The sequence below is a fragment of the Panthera tigris genome, chromosome B1 (assembly GCF_018350195.1).
Source record: "Panthera tigris isolate Pti1 chromosome B1, P.tigris_Pti1_mat1.1, whole genome shotgun sequence".
In the NCBI taxonomy this organism is placed as follows: Eukaryota; Metazoa; Chordata; class Mammalia; order Carnivora; family Felidae; genus Panthera; species Panthera tigris.
This window is the reverse complement of record NC_056663.1, coordinates 32,135,599-32,157,425: the sequence shown is the minus strand read 5'-3', so window position 1 is coordinate 32,157,425 and position 21,827 is coordinate 32,135,599. Positions and strand designations below refer to the sequence as shown.

Here is a 21,827-nt window from a genome sequence, read left to right as displayed (position 1 = left end):
TTTTAATGCTTAGTAGAATTCACTAATGAAGCCACCTGGTCCTGGGATAGCAGTTTTTTGATTAGCAAGTTTTTTGATTACTGATTCAATTTTCTTACTCATTATTGGTCTGTTTAGATTGGGGGGAGTGCTGAGGGGCTGCTCCCCTTTTATTATTGACAGAGGTTTCTCTAAAGGGAGTGTAACACCCCTCCCCTGTGGGACCACTATCCAACCTGTGCATCCTCCCTTCAAGTACCCTCTCAGAAGAAGAGCCCCTGCATCTGCCTGCCAATGCCTTGTCGATCATAGAGGACATTGAACTTGTTCACAAACTGGTTCATGGTGTTGCACGTTTTGCTGATGGTGCCAGGGTAGGCACGAGCCCCCCGTCATTACATTGATCATAAAAGTCTGTCTTGAACTTGTCTGTGCTAAACACTGGGAGGCAGTGACACAGAGCATAGGCCTCCCGCAGGATTTCTTGATTAAAGGGGACCTCCCCTGCTTCAGAGGCCTTGACGTATTCCCAGATGAGTTTGACCCGGCTGTGCAGCATCTTAATAGCACTGTGTTGCTCTATCAGGTGTTCAGCCACAGTGGAGTTCTCCCCATAGCCTGTGGCTGTCATTCAGGCTACGTGGTTTACACCAATGCGTTCAGCTTCCTCTGTGGCCAGAGTGTAGGTCAGCTCAGCAAACAACATTGTGGCCTCTCCATTGATTATATCGATGACAGACTCAAAAACACTGATGGGAAGATCTGTGTGCCTGGTCATAGGGTTCAACTTAAGAAAGAGAGGGCCCTCGATTATCTCGCACGCCTGCTTCTGGACGTGGATGTCAGAGGGGTCAGGCAGCCCCCCGGGGGTATACCAACCCAGAAACTCCAGCTCCTTGAACACCTGTTTGAACTGCTCCTCCTTGTTGTAGTAACACTCCTTATCAATGATAATCTTCTCTTCCACGGCGTGGGACAGCAGCTCAAAGGAGTTCATCACCTCCATATTTCGTCCCTCCTGTTTCCCGATCAGAGCCCCAATCACCTGCATAGGCCGCATACGAATCCAATGCTCTGAAATGTTGAGAATGACAAGGGGATGAAGAGGACTGAGACGCTCCCTGTCACGCCGGAGGCCATCACGCTGGGGACTACTGCTGCATCCACCTCCATCCCGCTGTTCCCTCCGGTCCCGTTTGCTGCCGCCGCCATTTTCCCCGCGCCCGCCAGCCTCGGCCCTGGTCTGCTTAGATTTTCTAATTCTTCATGATTCAATCTAGATAGGTTGTGTGTTTCTAGGAACTTGCCCATTTCATCAAGGTGATCCCATTTATTGTCATACAACTGTTTTATGGTAGTCTCATAACCCCTTTTATTTCTGTAAAACTGGCTGTAATGTCCATTAGTCATCATATTTTTATATTTACCCTATCCAATGCTTGCCCAAGTTGGGATACTTGGTAGCCATTTAAAAAGAGAATGTAAATGAGAAAATCACCGGACCCTTCGAACCATGTGGACAACCTATCATGGGTAACTTCGCTGAGAAGGGATAGACTTGGAGAAGGAGGCCACCGCCAGGAGGTCTTCAGGTCAGAACTTGGGCTACCAGGAAAGGGCTCCCAGGGCTGGCCCTGAGTGCGGGGTGATGACTCTCTGTGAGATGTCGCAGAGTCTTCAGGCAGGGTGTGGATCAGGGAGACATAGTGGTCTGGCCCATCATGGAGCCCAGAACCTGCAGAGTGAACTTGACTTGACCATGAGTGCCAGTGGATCTAGCATGCTTCCTGAGCCCAACTTGGGCAGTTCTTTTCACACTGCTACAGAGATGACTAAAGGTATTGTGTAGTAATCCACATGGGAGGTTGTCTGGCAGGGGCAAAATCTGTCTATCACTGTGTTCTTGGAGAAGTAGAGTCCAGGCGAGGAATCTCTTAGTGATCTTTCTTGGGACAGGGTGGGGCACTCTGACTTCTTGCCCTTTCATAGTTGTGACCAGGAAGAGCTATAGAAAACCACACACAGTACATAAATGTTGAGAAGGCATGGCCAGCTTTGGTCTCACAGTTGGTCTTCCTCCAGCAGCTTTGAGCCTCCTCTCACAAAAGCAATTCCGTAATCTGAGGGAACATGCCTTATTCCCTGCTATGGACAGCCAGAGTAGGCAGGCTGTTGTTTTTATGTCAAGAGCTATTCTACTTGCCCAGCATGATTTGAGACACTCATTTGCAGTTCTTCCCTTCCCATCAACCCCGACCCCACCAAGAATCTCTCCTTACCACCTACCTTAGCTCACTTTTGCACATTCCCCACATCTAGCGCAGTGCTTGGTGCTTAGCAGGTGTTTGACAGATAGGTGCTGGATTCCTTCTATTACTGTAGTCTTTCCACAGTGCCCTACTTGAGGGAAGATGGAGAAGGGGCACATTCTCTGCTGCGATCATAGAGACCGAAGGGAAATGTGTGTGTCAATGAGTCTTTCTTCTATTTCCTTCTTCTCATTTTTATTCAACTACCCAGAGACCAGCATTCTCATTTGAGGTGTTTTGAGAAGCAAGCAAACACAGCAGATGACAGGCCATGCTAGCTAACAAATTTTTTCCCCTTCGAAGCAGGTTAGTAGGTTCAAATAAAATACACTGAAGAGGCATTACATGAAAACAAAACGGAAACTGTGAAGTGCAAGCTGATATTTTTAGAAGTTTGTATAATGACAGGTCAGATTCCTGAGGATTAGCCAAAGTGGCAAATCTAACACCACTTATTCAAAAAGGGGTAAAAGATATAGCAGGCAATTATACTTTAGCAGCAGTTGCGGGGGGAAATCAACTCTTCTTGAACTTACTGAGGGGACAGCTTGAAAAGTGTAATTTGAATATAGATGGCCAACTAGAAGGTTTCTATGAGGAGGGGGTTGGGAAGCTGGAGGAAAGGGAAGAGGAAAGGAAGGGGGTTGCCAGGAGTTCATTATTTTCATATTTTAAAGCCCTGCACAGTTTGAAAGGATGATTGCCAGAGGGGACCAGGAAAATTAGTGGTTGTTTGATTCAGGATCAATTTTCAAATCTGCCCAGTTTATAATTGTGCACCTCTCCCTGTCATCACTCATGTGATTCAGGCTCCAGATGTTCAGGGTTGAAATGTCCCCAGGGCTCACCACCTCCTTGGTATGCCTCCGGGCCTCTCTGTCTTCCCCCACCAAACAGTTTTCCCCTGGACTTATTTATTAATATCTGGAATGCCTGCATAGGGACTTAGAAATAAGAAGTGAAAAAGAAACACTTAAAACACGGGGCTCAGGCTTAATGTGTATCACCTTTGCAAGAAGTGACATAGATTAAATCCACACTCAGACGTGAAGGGCCAGGATCCTGCTCTTTTCCAAGAGCAGATCTTTGTGAGGACAGAGTTCTGAGATTCCCAGGAATGAGAAAGATGAAGGAGGGGCTGGATCACAGAAGACAAATTTGGATAACCTGACAGTTTTAATTAGAACTCACCTGCGTTTGCTGTTTATCATTCCTGACTTTAAAGATAATGGGAGAACTTCAGAACTGGAAAGAATCTTTAAGATCATCTGGCACAGCCTTACTCAAACTGGGTTCAGCAGACTCTTGGGATCCACAAACATATTCTTAGTCTACAAGTTTTTTTATGAGATTTAAAATTTGTCTTCTCACTCTGATGGTGATATAAATGTATTATCAGAGTATCAAAGGCATCTGAATGCAGATCCAGAGTTCTGTGATCCTAGGACAGTGTTTATGGTTTTTTTGGAGGGGAGGGCACCACCCAAAGGGAACTTATACTTGGGCTTGTCCAGCTGGAAGCGAGTTGGTAGGTCGTAATATCACAACGACAGCTACCAGCCTCTGTTCTCTGTATACTCACACTGAATTCTTTACCAGCAATAAACACAAGCCTTATTTGCCAAAGATAATTTACAATTAAGAGACATTTTCATAGACTATGATTTTTGTCCCTAAAGTTTTTTTTTTTAAATAAATTAAGACTTTGATTTGACATCATGGAAATGACATACTATAACAGATGGCTAATGAAAAAGAACAGAGTCAGGTTTAATAGATGAATTATGCATTTCATAAAGTTAAGATGAAATACTATCATGGCACACTGTCTGAATGAAAGTTTCCAGTAATTTTAAGAGAAGAAAGTGATATGAGAAGTTTGTCATCACATAACACACAGAAATATAAACATATCAATCAATCCCCAAAGTAACTGAGTTGTAGCCTTCATCACCCTGTTCATGTTGGGGATAACAATTTAGTTTCTGCCAAACAGCATTACTTATTATCTTAAATTAATGACTTTTATTGTCTTTTGGGTTTTGTTTCTATTCACTTTGCGAATATGCCTTTGTAGTTATTTAATACTTATAAAAAGTGATACTGAATTTCATATTTGTACAAAACATATAAAAATATATTAACATTGGGTGTTTACAAATTTTTTCTCCCCCACGACAAGGAGTCTGAATATAACTTATCCTTGAGTAACGCAAATCTGGTTCTTTGTTCTTATTTAAAAAAGTGACCTTTCAGCATTATGGGTATGTCTCAGTGTTGGAACCTCCACAGTCTTTCCAAAGAAAACTCACCCATCCTCTCCACCTATATATAGGTTATTCTATATTCCGCCCAGTGTTGATTGCTTTTTCCCTATTCCTACGTTTGCTTCTTTCACTCCCCCAGATTCCCTCAGTGTTCCTACCTCAACCATAGCAAACTTCTGCTCATGTTTCAAGACCAGCTTCTTGAAGGCTGCTCTTCTGGAAAGCTGTTTTTTCCAACACCATCAAGCAATTTTCCAAATCTCAGTGGATACTGACTGGGTGTCCCACAAACTTCACCCAATTCTCCCACTACCTACCTGGAGATAGCATCAGATCCCACAGGTTAAGGGCTCAGCCCTAAAAGGCTGCCTCCGCTTCAGACACCATCACAAATCCAGGTTGTCACCTGACTGACTGGCTATAAATCACAGGTTTCCATGACCCTCTTTTCAGGCTGGATTAATTTGCTACCATGGCTCAGAGAACTCAGGAAATCAGTTTATTTACTAGATTATTGATTTATTATAAAAGATATTAAAGTATCTGAATCAATTGTCAGATGAACAGATATATAGGGTGAGGTTTAAAAGAGCCCCCAACACAGGGGTTTCTGTCCGCCCCCCCCCCCCCCATGGAGTTTAAAGTGTGCCACCCTCCCAGCACATGGACATGCTCTGATTCACCAACCTGGAAGTTCTTTAAACCTGTCTTTTTTTTTTTTTTTTTTTATGCCCATTTCATTACATAGGCATGATTGATTAAACGTTTGGCCATTGGTGATTGAACTCAAACTCCAGCCCCTTTCCTCTGTTTGGAGGTTAGGGATGGGGCTGAAAGGTCCAGCTCTTTAATCATAGTTCCACTGGGAACCAACCCCATCCTTAGTGCCTTTCCAAAAGTCACCTCATTAACATAAACTCAAGTATGGTTCAAAGAAGTTTGTTATAAATAACAGGACACTCCTTTCACCTTTATGGCTCTGGAGCTATTTTAAGAATCAAGGACAAAAGACCAAGTACTACAACAAAAGATGCTCACATTTCTCTTATCACTTAGGAAATTCCAAGGGTTTTAGGAGCTCTGACTCAGAAACTGGATGAAGACCAAATATATATTTCTTACTATAAATCACAATATCACAGAAGCCTTCCTTCTTTTCCCGGTGTGGTGAGTGGCTCTCTCTGTGTTTGCCACAGCTTTCAGTTTCTATGTCTCATGCCACACCCTTCATGAGACATTGAACATATCTACTTACTCTCTAAACTTCTGACTTGCGCTCACCTTGAGGAGCCTAGCCTTACTCATCCACGATTCTAGTCTGTGGCTCATTGTCAATTTTTAATAAAAGTCTATTAAGTAAGTTAGACCTCTCTATATTAAAACAATACATCCTAATGAAACTGATCATCACCCCATGAGGCACAACCTCTAATGTCACCCTTGCAAGATTTTTAGGAGACGTTACCTGCTAGATTTATTTTTACCAAATTAGAACATGAGAAGAATAAGACAGAAACAGAGGAAAATTTTGCCAGCAAGACATTAGAATCCCTGGAATTTATATGCAGAGGTGGGCAGGAGGCTATCTCCAGGGTCAGCTTTTGACCTTCCCATTTATGTTTGAGGAAGAAGGGTTGGAAGTTAAGTCTTGCTTGAATCTGGCCTTGTGATTGGTTGCAAATGGAAAGACTTCTCGTCTCTGCAGGAAATGATGCCATCACATTGAGAAGCTGTTTTTTGGACTGGCAAATGGAAAATGTTCTTAATGAAAACACAGAATAATCACTCTGAGTGTGGGGAAGAAGCACTGGGAGGAAAAAGGAGAAAGAATACATATTAAATAGTTGTGCCTACCAGCATACTGATGAGGAAAGGGATTTAGAGGTTATTGTAGGGAAAAAAAACCTCTTCATGTTATTATCCTAATGCCTTTCTGTAGCTTAAAAAGTGAATATACAGAATGTGTCACAGTGGAAGGAAAATGCCAATCAGTGGTCTCTAAAATAGAGATATGGTGGTCACTTTCTAGAGCTATTACAGAAACTGTCACCCAGTCCAACCCCCAAATTCACGTTCACTTGTCAGACTATTTGTCCAAAGCTTTGTTTGGAAAATATGGTCACCAAGTTATCAGACATATATTGTAATAATCATAGTGGCTCATGTGTACTAAGTCCTGACATATGTTCTAAGCGCTTTATAAGTATTAATTCCTTTTTCCCATTTTACTCAGGAAATGGAGTCACCAAGCAGGTAAGAAATTTGGCCAAGGTCACATAACTAGTGCGCTGCTCAGCCTAACTTCAGAGCTCCAGCTGCCTAGCATTATGACAGTCTGCCTTCATAGCAGAAAAACATGGGCTTTCGAGTCATGCCAGTCTCCCCACAAATCCTGAGCATTGGGCCTTGGCACAGGACAAGTTATTTAATGTTTATCAGCCTCCATTTTATCCTATGCAAAATGGGAATGATGATATTTAACTCATAGGGTTTTGTGTGGATTAAATAAGCTGATATACATAGAGTTCTTGGTACAGTACAGAGTAGATAATTTCCCTGCACCTACATTCTCCTTGCCTTAGGAATCTTTATAAGACAGAGCTTTAAGGTTTTTGGAGTGAGACATGATGTGTTGAGGCTGGCTTTATGGGATGGTGTCACCAAGAAGGTATACCCCATCGGGTTGAGGTGCCAGTGAGGTCATGGACAGGTGCACGAGGATGCTCAGAATCAGAGACTGACAGAATTGTTCCTCTGTCCTTGTATGTTCTCTTCAAGGGGGATATGGCTTAGGAGAATCAGCAAGATGAAATTTAAAATTAAGTTGCTTCCGCTAATCCTGTGTGCTTTCTGCAAACCGAGTAAAATACCCCCAGACGTGCACAAATGTGACTACCATGGTATTGGTGATTAGCTCATGTCATTTGCTCAAATGGAGCTGAAGTCCTGATATTCTTGGGGGAGGGTAGAGATGTATGATACAGAGGCAGGGGATGAAGCAGCACTAGAAATAATAAAAAAAAACTTCATGTTGGGGGGGGGGGGCTCACATCCTCAGTCCAAACCACTCACATTGGACAATGAAGCAGATTCTAACCAACAGGGAAATTCTTGAAATCCTTTCTACTGCCCTAAAAATGCCCGTCTACAGACCCGGAGTCTTCTCCATCAATATTTAAGCCAGAGTGAAGAACTACCATCAGGTGGCACCAAACCACAGTCCGCACAGGAAGGATTTGGATTGCATAGCCAGACCACTGGAATGCTTCCAGAATTTCAAGCTGGTCACATGTGCAAAGTCCACCTGGTCATTTCATTAACCTTGGACAAATGAGAGATGACACTTTGCACAACCGAAGTTTGGGGACATCACACACCATGTTATTGTGGGTTTTCTCATGTATGCTGACCACCTACTATTTGGGGACATATGTTAAGTGCTTGGGATTCAGAAGCAAAAAAATCTAGCCCCACCTTCTGGGAGCTGATGGTTCAGTGTGGAGATGGTCAAACAGACAAGCAATCACACCATGATGTGACAAGCACTACCACAGTGGAAAGCAAGGAATGCTTTGGGACTGCAGAGGAGACACAGGAAGGACATCTGAACCATTTTCCTGAGGCAGAACCTGAGGATGAGAAGGGAATTCCAGGCAGAGAGAGCAGCTTGTACATCGACCTAAAGGAGTCATGGTTTGTTCCCAAAAGTCAAGAAGAAGAACATGAGAATGAGGTATGAGGCATGCAGGACCCCAGCTGCCATGATAAGGAGCTTGAGCTTTTTGCTGTGTATTAATAATCCCTAGCCTTTTCTGGGATGCAGACTATAGTGGGCTTTATGGTCCCTTTTCTCTGGAAAGAAAAGCTATAGTGACACACACATACACGCGACTCTTATATTTGACATTCAACTTCAGGGACAGTTTGGGGCCCTCTGGCACACACTTATTTATGGACTCCTACTTAAGACATCCCACCTAGAAGTGGTAGAGATGAGTAGAAATCAGATTTTGGGTTGAGCAAGAATGTGTCCATCAAATAACTGGAAACAAAAGACGGATTGGAAGATGTACAGCCTGAAGACGAGGAAGATGGGACCACAGTTGGGAGCCTGTAGTCACGGATTAGACAAAACAATGGTTTTGTGCAATCTCCTCCATCTCCAAAACTTTTGTTGGGTGGTGGATAAGGCACAGAACCCAATCACTGGACTCAGAGCATTTTCTGCTCCACCCCATTCTTTCTCAGGAAGGTGCCAATGATCTTGAACTCAGCTGTGAGGGAAGGCAAGGGGAGGATAATAAAAGAAGCTGTAATCTACAGGTGATATCACCAGCCCCTAGGGTACAGATTGCCTAGGCTAGTACCCCAGAAGTTCATCTCTGAGAACATGCCCCTGGAGTGTGCCATCTGCTTCTAACAACCACAGTGGTATCTCACTAGGAGACCAGGAAGCCTCTGGGTAGCAAGACATCATTGCTTCTTCTGTGTACTGGGGAGACGGGCAGGCATGCAGAGAGGGAAAAGTGCTTTCCTTTAGCAGTGAGATAAGGATGTGGAGATGTGAACTTAATCCCAACTCTTCCTGGGAGAACCTGGCAAGTGTCTCTGCACTCCTATTTCTACATCTAAGGGAGTAACAATGAAAGTGCTAACATGCTCTGGGAGGAGTAACAAGGAGAAGCATTTTGTAAACTCTGCAGGAAGGTGATGCAACAGTGGCGGATGGCAGGTTCACTGGAGGAAACAGCAGAATTATAGCCACCCTTGCTTTCTGGCAGACTTTTGATTTCTCCCATCACTAAAGGCCCTCCCAGAAGTAAGGGAGCCCTGCCTCCCTTTCTTGTTGCCTTCCGCAACTGTCTTGCCATGTGACAGCAATATGGTGGAAACCGGAGAAAAGAAAGTGTCCTGAAGCAGTGGGAAGCTTGGAGTGTTGAGCGAGCCTCACTATCTCTCTAAAATAGCTGCTTAGGGAAGCCAGGGCTGGCTCCACCGTACATGGTGTGTGTGTGTGTGTGTGTGTGTGTGTGTGTGTGTGTGTTTTGTTTTAAGTTTGGGTTTAATTGAATTTTCATTGATGCCAAGAGTGCCTATAGCACTTGCTGTCCCCCATAAAGTGGGCAGTAGCTGCTCGGAATGGCTTGGTTTCCTTGAAGTCACGTTGTGGCAGACTGAGACACCCATCCATCCAGTTCCATGCCTGCTGCTTTTTCCTTAGGACCGTCCTCGCACCTGAAGAAGGTGGGAATGATGAGCCCTGCTGGAGTCTAAACCAATCTGCTGCTCCCTTCAGACTTCCAAATGCTTTCTCCACAGCGTGATGCCTTGTTGGGCTTGAGGTATTTTGTTTTTTGTTTTTTTCACGAGTCGAGTTTTGGCACCGTTTCTATCAGTTGCAATGGAACAGAAGAGGAGGGTGGCTACAGGTAACAGATTATTTTTAATTCTGCCTTGTTATTTGGAACTGCTTTCCCATATGTTGTTGTTGTTCAACTCCTTGCATGAATTTTCTCAAATATTTGTAACATATGTCATATCTATATGCAGATTTTAAATTATGGATGCCTTCATCCAATCATTTTCGAAGGAGGAAAAATCCAAGTCTAATACTCTCAGGCAGGACCACAGTCTCCTGGGCATCAGTTATCGTTCAGGTAGACACATCTGGTGAAATGCATCACATCAAATTAGTATCAAGGGTATTGAGACTCTGAGACTACAGGCAGACAACCCCCTTCTAATGTACTGCTTTTTAGATTGTTGGGGAAACTTGAATCCCAATTCTCCTGTGAAATGAGTGATACTAACATGCCTGTTCAAATGCTCAAAGTGAAGATCAAAGCAGCAGTGTCCAAATTGCCTTTGCAAACAAAGCAGCCCCTTGCATCCCCCCTGGGGATACCGTGCTAATTTTATCTACTCTCCCTGGCTCTTCTGCTATTAAATAGCAATAAATAAATGTTTTTTTCTGGGTTTGCCAGTGGCTTATTTGTCTGACAAACAAGCTCATTTCCTTTTAAGTGTGAGGTTTTAGTCCAACTAATAGAATTAATCTATTTTTAATGAAAATGCGAATGGCTTTTACTTAGAAATCTACCTACCCATCTCCCTCTTGGCAACAGGCCCCTCCCCCCAGTGCCTTCTCTGAACACATACAACCAGCCATGAATATTTCAATACATCTCAGGCTTCCAGATCAATATAGGCAACTCTCAAGCCCTATTGATTTTCAGAGGTTTGACTCACAAGGGTGATAAATATTTCTCGACTTATGAAACCTGAGTTAAAGAGGCTTTGCTGGCCCTTCAACTTTTCCAGACATCTTTGTCTCCACTTCTGTCCTCTTCCCATATCCCTTCTGCTCCTTCTCCCTCCCTCCCTTGTCCTGCACCCTGCCTTCAGTGTCACCCTCCCCCGCCCCCAGCCCCCCAACAGCCCTGAGATGGAGTTTATGACTAAGCAATACGTCCTGGAGAAGCAGGCACTATTTCCCCACTGGGTCCACTTCAGTTCAGAGGGAGAAGAGCCACGGGAGGAGAGCAGTCATGGCACGATTCGGCCCCCATCCATCTCGCCTACAGGGACCCTGCCAGCTTTCCTCTTGTCTCTCTGATTCATTTATCAGCACAGCCGACTCCTCCTCCTGCACACCTCTGAAGATGTAATCCCAGAAGGCGACCCTAGCAACATATGAGGAATTCCCCACTGAGGCACAGGAGCTGAGCTGCTCCATATGGGTAGGAAATAAGCTAATTATACAGTCAGCCATGTCCAATGCCAGGATGTATGTTGTTATAAGTTTATCCAGCCTAGTTATGAAGCAGTGAGCCTGAAATTCTCGGAAAATTTTACCGAACCTTTGGCATTTGATCCACCGTGATGTGCATTGGATTAGGAGGAGTTTGGAGACCCGGGTACGGATTTCTCTGGCTCGCCCTGGGAGGTTGGTCAAATCAGATGACTTCCCTTCTTGAGCCTCTATTTCCTCATTAACAAAATAAATTCATTCATTCATTTACTTACCAAATCATTGCAGAGTTCCTCCTATGTGCTAGGGAGAGGCTAGAATGGCAAACAAGAGAGATACGGGTCCCTGCTCTGTTGAAGCCCATCACCCAGCCAGGACTAGTCAAGGCTATACTAATGGGGCTTCCTCCTCTGAACTCCCATATTGCATGCCTCTACATACTGCAAAGACATTGTATATAAATATGTCATCATCATGTTTCCAACATGATCCCTTGCTTAAACTGTGTGCGGCTTGTTGGTCTGGATTGTGCCTAGATCTTTGGAGATGCTTGTTCGCTGGATAGCAGTTGAATAAATTGGCTCTTTATACTCTGTGTCCTGCTGAACATCGAGTAGAATTGAGGTAGCAATCCCATGTGTGGAGCCACAGCAGAAACACACTCAGTAGTCATGGATCCTGCTCCAGTGGTTTTTCATTCCAAGTCTTGTGTAAAGAAAAGCATATGAAAGGACTTACAGAAAGCAAGTTATAAACTTGAATAAGTTGAATAAATTGTAGTGAATATAATTAATATATTTGTAGTGAATATGATATATAATATAGGTAAATATAATATAGGTATATAATATAATATAATATAATATAATATAATATAATATAGGTATATAATATAGGTATATATAATTGTAGTGAATATAATACATAAGTGAATAAGTAGCTGTGTTTTCAATGGAAAGTTAGAGATGACCAAAATGACCCTGTGACCAAAACAGACAAACTAACGTCTTTCTCTTGAAGCACAATCACGTTTTGAGTAAAAGTATGGTAGAATATGTAAGTCAGGGGATAAATCATTTATTCTAGTAGCCAGATACATTTTTGCATTTCAACTTTTGAAAAAGTTTTAAATTTATTATTATTTTTTTTAATTTAAAAAAAAAATTTTTTTTAACATTTATTTTATTTTTGAGACAGAGAGAGACAGAGCATGAATGGGGGAGGGTCAGAGAGAGGGAGACACAGAATCTGAAACAGGCTCCAGGCTCTGGGCTGTCAGCACAGAGCCTGACGCAGGGCTTGAACTCACGGACCGGGAGATCATGACCTGAGCCGAAGTCGGCCGCTTAACCGACTGAGCCACCCAGGCGCCCCTTAATTTTTTTTTTAATGTTTATTTATTTTGAGACAGACAGAGCATGAACGGGGGAGGGTCAGAGAGAGGGAGACACAGAATCGGAAACAGGCTCCAGGCTCCGAGCTGTCAGCACAGAGCCGGACGCGGGGCTCGAACTCACGGACCGCGAGATCATGACCTGAGCCGAAGTCGGCCGCTTAACCGACCGAACCACCCAGGCGCCCCTAAATTTATTACTTTCAATTTGAAAAGTTTTTCAAGCTTTATTGAGATACAGTTAACATATAACGTTGCGTAAGTTTAAGGTGTACAGTGAGCTGATTTGTTATACATATATGTTGCAGAATGATTCCCACAATAGTATCTGTTGACAGATGAATGGATAAAGGAAATGTGGTATATAGTTACGGTGAAATATTATTCAACCATTATCAAGAAAGAAAGCCTGCCATTTGTGACAATATGGATGAATCTTGAGTGCATTATGATAACTGAAATAAATCAGACAGGGGAAGGCAAATACTTTATGATCTCATTTACATTGGAATCTAAAAATGCAGAATTCGGGTGCCCGGGTGGCTCAGTCAGTTAAGTGTCCTACTCTTGGTTTCGGCTCAGGTCATGATCTTATGGTTCATGAGTTTGAGCCCTGCATCAGGCTCCACACTGACAGCATGGAGCCTGCCTGGAATTCTCTCTCTCCCTCTTTCTCTGCCCTTCCTCTGCTCTCTCCGTATCTCAAAATAAATAAACTTAAAAAAAAAAAAAAGAATGCGTAGAAACAATGAGTATATTGGTGGTTTCCAGGGGTGGGGGTTGGGAAAGAGAGGGAGTGAAGAAATGAGTGAAGTTGATCAAAGCGTACAAACTTCTATCTGAAATTTTTAAGTGAAGTCACATTTGCTTCTTTTTTTTTAAATTTTATTATTTATTGAGAGAGAGAGAGAGAGAGAGAGAGAGAGAGGGAGAGGGAGAGAGAAAGAGATTGCAAGAAGGGAGGGGCAGAGACAGAGGGAGAGAGAAAATCCCAAGCAGGCTTCACACTGTCAGTATGGAGCCAGATGCAGGGGTCAAACTCACCAACCGTGAGATCATGACCTGAGCTGAAAACAAGAATCAGACGCTTAACCTGCTGAGCCACCCAGGCTCCCTAAGTCACATTTGCTTTTAAGTGACCTTGATCAACACTCAAACAGGCCCAGTGACTTGGGTTGGAAAAGATGCACAAGTCTCCTTCCAGCATTGGTATTGCTTGATTCTACATGGCATTGTTTGTAATTTATGTGAGCTCAGAAAGAAGTCCCCTCTTCTATGCTACTCCCTCATAAGTCACGCAGGGTCAGCTCCCCTTTCTCAGGGAAGCCCTCTCTGGGAGCGTCCTTCACCCAAGGTTCAGTGAAGGGCCTCTCCCACACTTACCTCTGTTTCCATGATAAGTTTTCTTGACTGTCTCCACTAAACTTGGAGCCCTCTGAGGACAGAAGTTATGTTTTATTCTGCATGACATTTCTAACATCTTCCTACCACATTGCTGGCACAAAATAAGTACTAATAAATATTTACACTGAGTAAAATTGAGAAGTTCTCTGCTTAACATATTGAATAAATAAATATTAATAGAAGATCTAGAGATCTAGAGTGGGGAGGTGCTGATGCAATTCCTTCTTGCTCTTAAATCCTCCGGAGGCATGTAGGAAAGAAATCAGGAATCATTTGCTTTCTGTTTCCATTTCACTGGAAGAATATAGTGACCATTTTGGTACCATTGAAAGATATTTGGTCTTTGTCCCCAGTTCCTGGCACAAACCTCCTAAAATTTTGGAATTTCCTGGGTGATAATTGTGATAGGAGCCCCTTTTGTTCTAATGAGGCAACTCTAGGCAAGCCCCAGATAGGTCCCGGATGGCAGCTGGTCATTGTTTCAATGAGGGATGGTCACTAGAAAGACCAAGCCTTGATTAGAAGCTTGAAATTTTCAGCACCCCCATCCAACATCTAGGGAGGAGAGAGGGGACTGGAGATTGAGTTAATAACCAATACCCAACAATTTCATCAATCCTGCCCACATAATGAAACCTCGATAAAAACCCCTAAACTACAGGGTTCAGAGAGTTTCTGGGTTAGCAAACACACTGAAGTGCTGAGGGGGTGTTGTGCCCTGCCTATGTGTTTCCCTATGTGTCTCTTCCATTTGGCTGTCCCTCGTTGTATTCTTATAACAAACTGCTAATAGTATGTGAAGTGTCTTCCTGAGTTCTGTGAGTGTTCTAGAAAATTATCAAACCTGAGGAGGGATCGAGGAACTCCAAATTTGTTTCCAAGTCATACAGAAGTGTGAATAATCTGGGTACCCTACTTGAGACTTGTGTCTAAACTGAGGGCAGTCTTATGGCTTAAGCACTTAAGTCTATGGAGTCTGGTGCTAATTCAATGGTAGGTAGTGTGAGAATTGAACTGAATTGTAGGATTCCCAGTTGGTGTCAGAGTTGGTTGATGTCAGGAGAAAAAGCCACACATTTGGTGTCAGAAGTGTGAGCAAAACCAGTTCAACCACGAAGACAGCCTTTGCTGTTTGCTTTGGCGATAAGGGCATCTCCTGCTATGAGAGAAGGCCCAGTCTTCCACCATGAGGACATAAGCTTGTAGCTGGCTAGGTATTTCCTGAGTGGGTTGTGCAGGGAGTCATGTACAGAAGTGATGATATCATCAAGAGTTCTTAGGGGCAGGAGCTGGTTTGGGGAGAAGATGGAACTCTACAGCCTTTCATTTGCTGTGGAAATTCTGAAGGATCTCAAAGACCTCCCTGGGGAACAATCCAGTTACTCTCCACCAGAGACAGAAATGCAAACCACACTGCAGAGCACAAAGTTGCTCTCCAAGTTGACAAACTAACACCTTGATGGTGGCAGAGCTAGCAGTGGAAGTGGCGGTGGGAACATGGCATGATGTGGATGACAGCAGCTTTGCCCTCAGTCTGCCAGATGCTTTGCTGGTTGCTTCCACCAGCTGTCTCATTTTCTACCTCTCAAAATCCTTTTATAGATAAAGTACTATGATCCTTAGTACACAGACCAAAAATTAATTCTGAAGTTCTGGGGAAAGAAAATCTGATTTTCACATCAGAAGTCACAAAGGTTGCAAATGTTCCAAACTGTGTGTGTGGCTAGGAGATACAATAAACAGAGCACTTACATTGCCTCAGTTTTATTCAAAGTGGTGGGGGTTTTGGTGGTGTTGGGGGGGGGGGGCTGGTTGCATTTTATTTATCAAAAATGTGAATGCAAACTTTACTTCAGTATGTAAAGATTAAAAGCACATCTGCAAAAGGGCTGGCTTAGTTGGTGGAGCATGTGACTCTCCATCTCAGGGTCATGAGTTCCAGCCCCATGTTGGGCATGGAACCTACTTAAAAAAAACATATCTTGGGGTGCCTGGGTGGCTCAGTCAGTTAAGCATTCAACTCTTGGTTTCAGCTCAGGTCATGATCTCAAGTTTCATGGGTTCAAGCCCCACATGGGGCTCTTTGCTGACAGCGTGGAACCTGCTTGAGATCCTCTGTCTCCCTTGCTCTCTAACCCTCCCCCACTAACACACTCTCTCTCTTTCTCAAAATAGTAATAATAACAATTTTAAAAAGCCATACACATCTGCAAAGAAAGTGTGCATGGTAACAGGTTTGCACACCGTGCTCCCAGTACTTCCAGTGGCATTGTGTTTATTTGACAGAGAATTTGAAACACAGGGATGCACGAGTCCTGGGGTGTCACAGCTTGCTGTGATGGAGCTAGAGCTAGCTGAAGAAGTTGTGAAGAATGTCAAAGAATTTTTAGGCATTAACTCTGGAGTATAATTTCTTTTTCTGTTTCTGAGAAGGAAAGAGGGGACAGACTGCTTTACTAATTAAACATGCAAGCAACATTTGTTCTCCAGCTAATAGTTTGATGCTCCCCACTCAGTGACATGCCCTCCATTGCCCCCCACTTCCCTCTTGTTCCAAACAAGACACCCTCATAAGTACAGCCAATCTGGAATAAAAAATCAAGTTGCTGTCTGTTAGTGTCTAAATGCATCACATGTAAACATCTGGATGGCTTTCTCAGTAAATCTTGAGGAGGTCTGTGGGGTGGTCTGGTTTTAAATCTAGGTTATGTAAAGTTTGTGAAATTTGCTTTCAGGAGCTGCAGGGGGCACCTAAAAGAGAGAGACAGCTATCCTCTGGAGCATCTGAAACTGAGTTTACTTGGGATGTCCCGACGACTTCTGATCTACAGTGTTATAACATCCATGGAAAGGGAAAAGAGTTTCATATACGAATCCCAAATTAGAAGTCTCAAAGGCAGGTGCTCTGAATTGATTCACTGTGGAGCTACTTCTAGAATGGGCAACTCTATCTTATGAGGCCCAGACTTCATTTACATGCTATCCAGTGAGACTTTATTATTACCCTAAGTGATGCTGGAGGCGGTGAGGGGGGCCAGCTAGTAACACACGTTTCCTCAGCTGAGCAGCCTTCCTTTTACATTTGCCTCTTTTGCATTGAGCCATTCTCTAATAAGCATTAGCTGACTATCCCAAACAGGGCTAAACATCTACTCTAAAAGGTAACCCACTGCAGATTAGCACTTTAGGGCTAAAGCGCACTGAGAGCATCACCTTGTCAAAGCCGCTTACTTTAACAGTGAGGTAACAGGCCCAGAGTTGTGAAGTGACTTGCCTAAGGTCATTAAATTAGCTAATAGTAACACTGAAACAGGACAGGTGTCTCCTCTCATCTGAGTGCTTTGTTGTTCCAGATAGCGCACTATCGTTTCCAGGCGAACACCGTGGAATTTTCAAAAGTATTTGGCTTATTTGAAGGTCATTTGTTTCTGAAAACAGGGAGCTCATGACTTATGAAACAAACTGAGAAGCTGAAAATAATTTCTCATCGGGGTGTTATTGTTGAGCAAATGTTTCCTGTCCTCCGTCTCCCCCAGGAAAGGAGTAGACTTTTAGACACCACTGGTGGGCCGTTTGGCCAGTGAAACGTGAGCAAATTTGAAAATACCACATCTGAGCAGAGGTGTGCTGGTGTGGTGTGGGTTCTGTGCTCTCTCCCTTTCCCGTAAGAAGGACATGCTCCAGCTTCCTGGGTCCTAAAATAGAAAGACATGAGACAGCCCTGAATCCAACTTGCTGCTGAGATGCTAATCTACAAACGCATGGGCAAAGATATAGGTGTTGGAGTCTATGGAAATGAGGGGGGTTTATTATGTAGCATATATTGGGGGATATTTATTATATGGTGTATCACAGAGCAAGCTAATACACTCAAGCAAACCTTTCCTTATGTAGTCGAACCTTGCTCTCACCTTTCATGTTGCGGTGTACAAATTCAGATTGTCCCTTCAGTTTTCAGGCAAGAAAGTTGCATCCCAGGTTAGATGCTTTATATAAGGGCACATTGGAGAAAATAGAGGCATAGCTGTGGTTAAAATTCACATATCCTTCCTGATTTTCAGAATATAGTTTCACAGGCTATTTAGACATGAGATTCGTATTACCTTTCAGGTTAGAGAAAAAACCAAGGCTATTTGCTTTTTTGGTTTTGTCTATTTCTTATCTATCCATCATCTTTCTTTCTCTCTACTCCCCCCCCCCACTCTCCCCCACCTTTATCTATCTATCTATCTATCTATCTATCTATCTATCCATCCAACTGTGTATTTGTTTGAACTAGAGAAAGGTAGTCTTAAAGTTCTATTGTGTTCACTGTTGTGGGGTTGACATTTTAGTGCCTAAAAAAAATTCAGCTGAGTTGATAATGTTTAGTTGATCTGTCTGCATCTGATTATGCTTGTTTCCAGATCCAAGCAGTTGTTAATGAAACAGTTGCTGTTTTGTTGACAGAACATTAATTACTTGATCTTAGGACTCAGTAATTGCACAAGCCCCCTCTGTATACATTACTAATTACATTAGCAATTATATGGCATTTTAAAGACAAAGAAGTGACTGAAGCAATTGCAGTGTCACAGGTAACCTGCTGCTAGATTTCAATCACATTCCTCACGTGTCCATGATGTGCTGAAGCAGTTCTGATGCATCTGTGACACCGACTTGAAGAAATGGCCTAAGACGTCTTGCCTATGAACCCACTGCCTAGTGGGAAGCCCATCAGGTGGGCAGAGATAATGTCAGGAAAGTCTCTTTAGCACTCATTTCCTTCCTCTATTGAAAGAAAAATCAGAGAGAAAGGTTGGACCAGAAAAATTAATTCATGTATTTAACAGATATGTATTGAATTTCACTACGTTAGCTAAGTTACCTAGTCGATAACTCTGTAAAGTTTATAATCTTGTGGAAAAGACAATAAGTAATAAACACTAAAATAAGTTGGTAATGGTCAGAGTAAAGCTTGTTAGCTGCTGTAACAAATAGCCCTCTAAATCTCAGCAACTTACTATAATAAAATTCTATTTCTTGTTCATATCTTGGTCAGCTCTTTCTAAGCGGTGGCTCAAGGATCCAGCTCTTCCCTTGCATGACCCCATAATTCTGGGCTTCTTCATTGCCAACTGTGGGGACAGAAGAGAAAGTTGAGGATCTTGGGAGATTTTAGAGAGCAGGCCTGGACGGCCATACTCCATTTCCCCTACATGTTACTAGCTGAAACTGATCACAGGGCTTCTTCTTCCCTGCAAAAAAGGCTAGAAAATATAAAGAAAAAGGAAGAAATGAGCACTGATTCTGTGTCCACCGCACTACACAATTACAAATGGTGACTGGTGCTATGGAGGACAAGCACATAGTACGATGAAAACATGCAACGGAAACGTTCACTCACTTGACATCTGGCATCCATTCTTCTTCCTGATAAGAATGCCCTCATTGCCTGAGAAGGGAACTACCCTCTATCGTGTGTAGTTTTTGTGGAGCTATCATTCAAGTTTTCCTATTTCTCCATCCTATTCCTATCAGGCTTGTGCACATGGTATAAACTATGCCCATCAGATTCCCTCCCTGGACCTTAACCTCAACTGGAGAGACACAAAAGACAAGGAAAGGTAACATTTCATTCTCTACTGTGAAAGAACCATACACCGACCAACTTGTCACTTGGATCTGTATATGCCCAGTCCCTGTCCTTCTGGCCTATTTATCAGCTTTCCTTTCAATCTCCGCATGATCTCATATTGATCCAAAGGATTCCCTTTCTTCCTAGATTAACCAGTTGGTTTCTGTGCTTACACCCAAGAACTAATTGACACAGGCATATGAATTACATTGGGAGGTTTAGTGTCTCGCTGTGGAGCAGCATTTTTGCTTATAAATGAAGCATAAGTTGGGGTTACCTAGATGAAGTGGGGAAGATGATTTCTAAGGCAGAGAAAATCATATGCAAAGGTCTTGAGGTATTAAAAAAAAACCTTACAGTATCTGAGAATCATAAAGTATGCCTATCTCATTGGAGGTTGTGGAGTGAAGGGGAAAATAACAAGATGGAACTGGACAGGTGGGAAAATAATAAAAATTGTGAGCAGTGTTGAGCATTTTGGATTTTGTCTTAAGTGCAGTGGGAAGCCACTGAAAGTTTTAAAAAGGAAAGAGATACAATTCAATTTACACTAAAAAAAAAAAAAAAAAAAAAAAAACAAACACCACCACCACCACCAACAACAACGCACCCAAGCTAGTCTGTGAGAGACAGAATGGAGTCAGAGTAGAAGCAGGAAGATCACTCAAGAGTCCAGGAGTCAAGAGACAGGAGGCATGGCTGTGGTTTGTCTTGGTGGCTGGCAGAGAAAATGGAGAGAGGAAGGCACTCTGGATGTGCATTGGGATAAAACTGACACAGCTTGGTGATGAATAATATTCTGGAGGCAGGAAAGGAGGGACAAAAGGAACGACGTCAGTTTCAGGAGGTTATCATTAATTACTGAGATTTAGAAAAAACTGACAGAGGAATAGGTGAGAGTGACAGAGTTAAGAACGCCCTTTTGGCATTGAACTGCTTTAGAGACTCCAAGCAGTCATGTCAAATGTCGATATATAGGTCTGGCATTCAGAAGAGAAGTCTTGGTCAGAAATACAAACGTAGATAGCATGGACTTAGACACTGCATTTGAAGCCATGGAGAGGAAGAGACAAGATATCTGATAACTCCTGAATCTACTACCCTGGGATGGGTGCCTAGGTGGCTCAGTCGGTTAAGCGTTCGACTTCAGCTAACTAAGGTCATGATCTCATGGTTCCTGAGTTCGAGCCCCACATTGGGCTCTGTGCTGATAGCTCGGAGCCTGGATCCTGCTCCAGATTCTGTCTCCCTCTCTCTCTGTCTCTCCTCCCCCTCAAAAATAAACATTATTACCTTGGGAAGCAGACAACAATATTGCACCACCCATCCACTCACCTAACCATGTTTGGGCTATGCCGTGTCTTTGGGCTTAGGGCCCTGTCCTTTTAAGGAAACCAACCCTTCCTGCACTGCTCTGCCAGGACACAGTTGGAATGGCTCCCTCTATTCCTGAAGCTTCCCTCACTCCCCAGTCATTTCCCCTCTCCTTTCAATCCCCTTGCTTAGTTTTGAGCAAAGCAGCCCTGCTCCCACTTCCCCAGATCTGAAGCCAGTTGTGTTCCTCTAGTGCAGCCCCTGGCTCCCTCCCTCAATGGCGCGTGCTAGTTCTAATCTGTGGGTTATTTTTCCTTCCCTACCTGATCCAGCCTGGCCTTTGAGCCGTGCCCCTGGTGAGCTCCAACCTTTGAGAACTAGCGCCGTGCCCTTACATTATTTCATGGCGCCTGGCCATTGGCCCGACTACTGCTTTCTAGAGTTGAAGGAATGGGTAAAGCAGAGAGAGAACAGCAGAGACTAGCTCCTGGGAAACCAGGCTGGTGATCTGAAACTGGAGAAGTTCCCCAGACGGCGTGAGGGGGATTGTCCTCCTGACCCCTCACCTCCCCACAGCCCTGGGTCATCTTCCTCTGTTTACTTGAGAACACGCATGTGAGAAAACAGGACCTGCCTGGGCCAGTGAGCCGTGTATGAGAGAATTTGAACTTTATTGGTCCTGACACCTCTGCCTTGGTATGTGTGACTGTTCGTACACATATGGATCGGATCAAATGAGATAATTTATGCGAAAGCACTTTGAAATTTTTAGAGGGCTATCCTAAGTATTGCT

General features: G+C 43.4%; 1 pseudogene; it reads right to left on the bottom strand.

Moving 5' to 3' along the window:
- Positions 1 to 242: 242 nt before the first annotated feature.
- LOC102957538 lies at positions 243 to 1,191 on the bottom strand (annotated as a pseudogene).
- Positions 1,192 to 21,827: the final 20,636 nt, after the last annotated feature.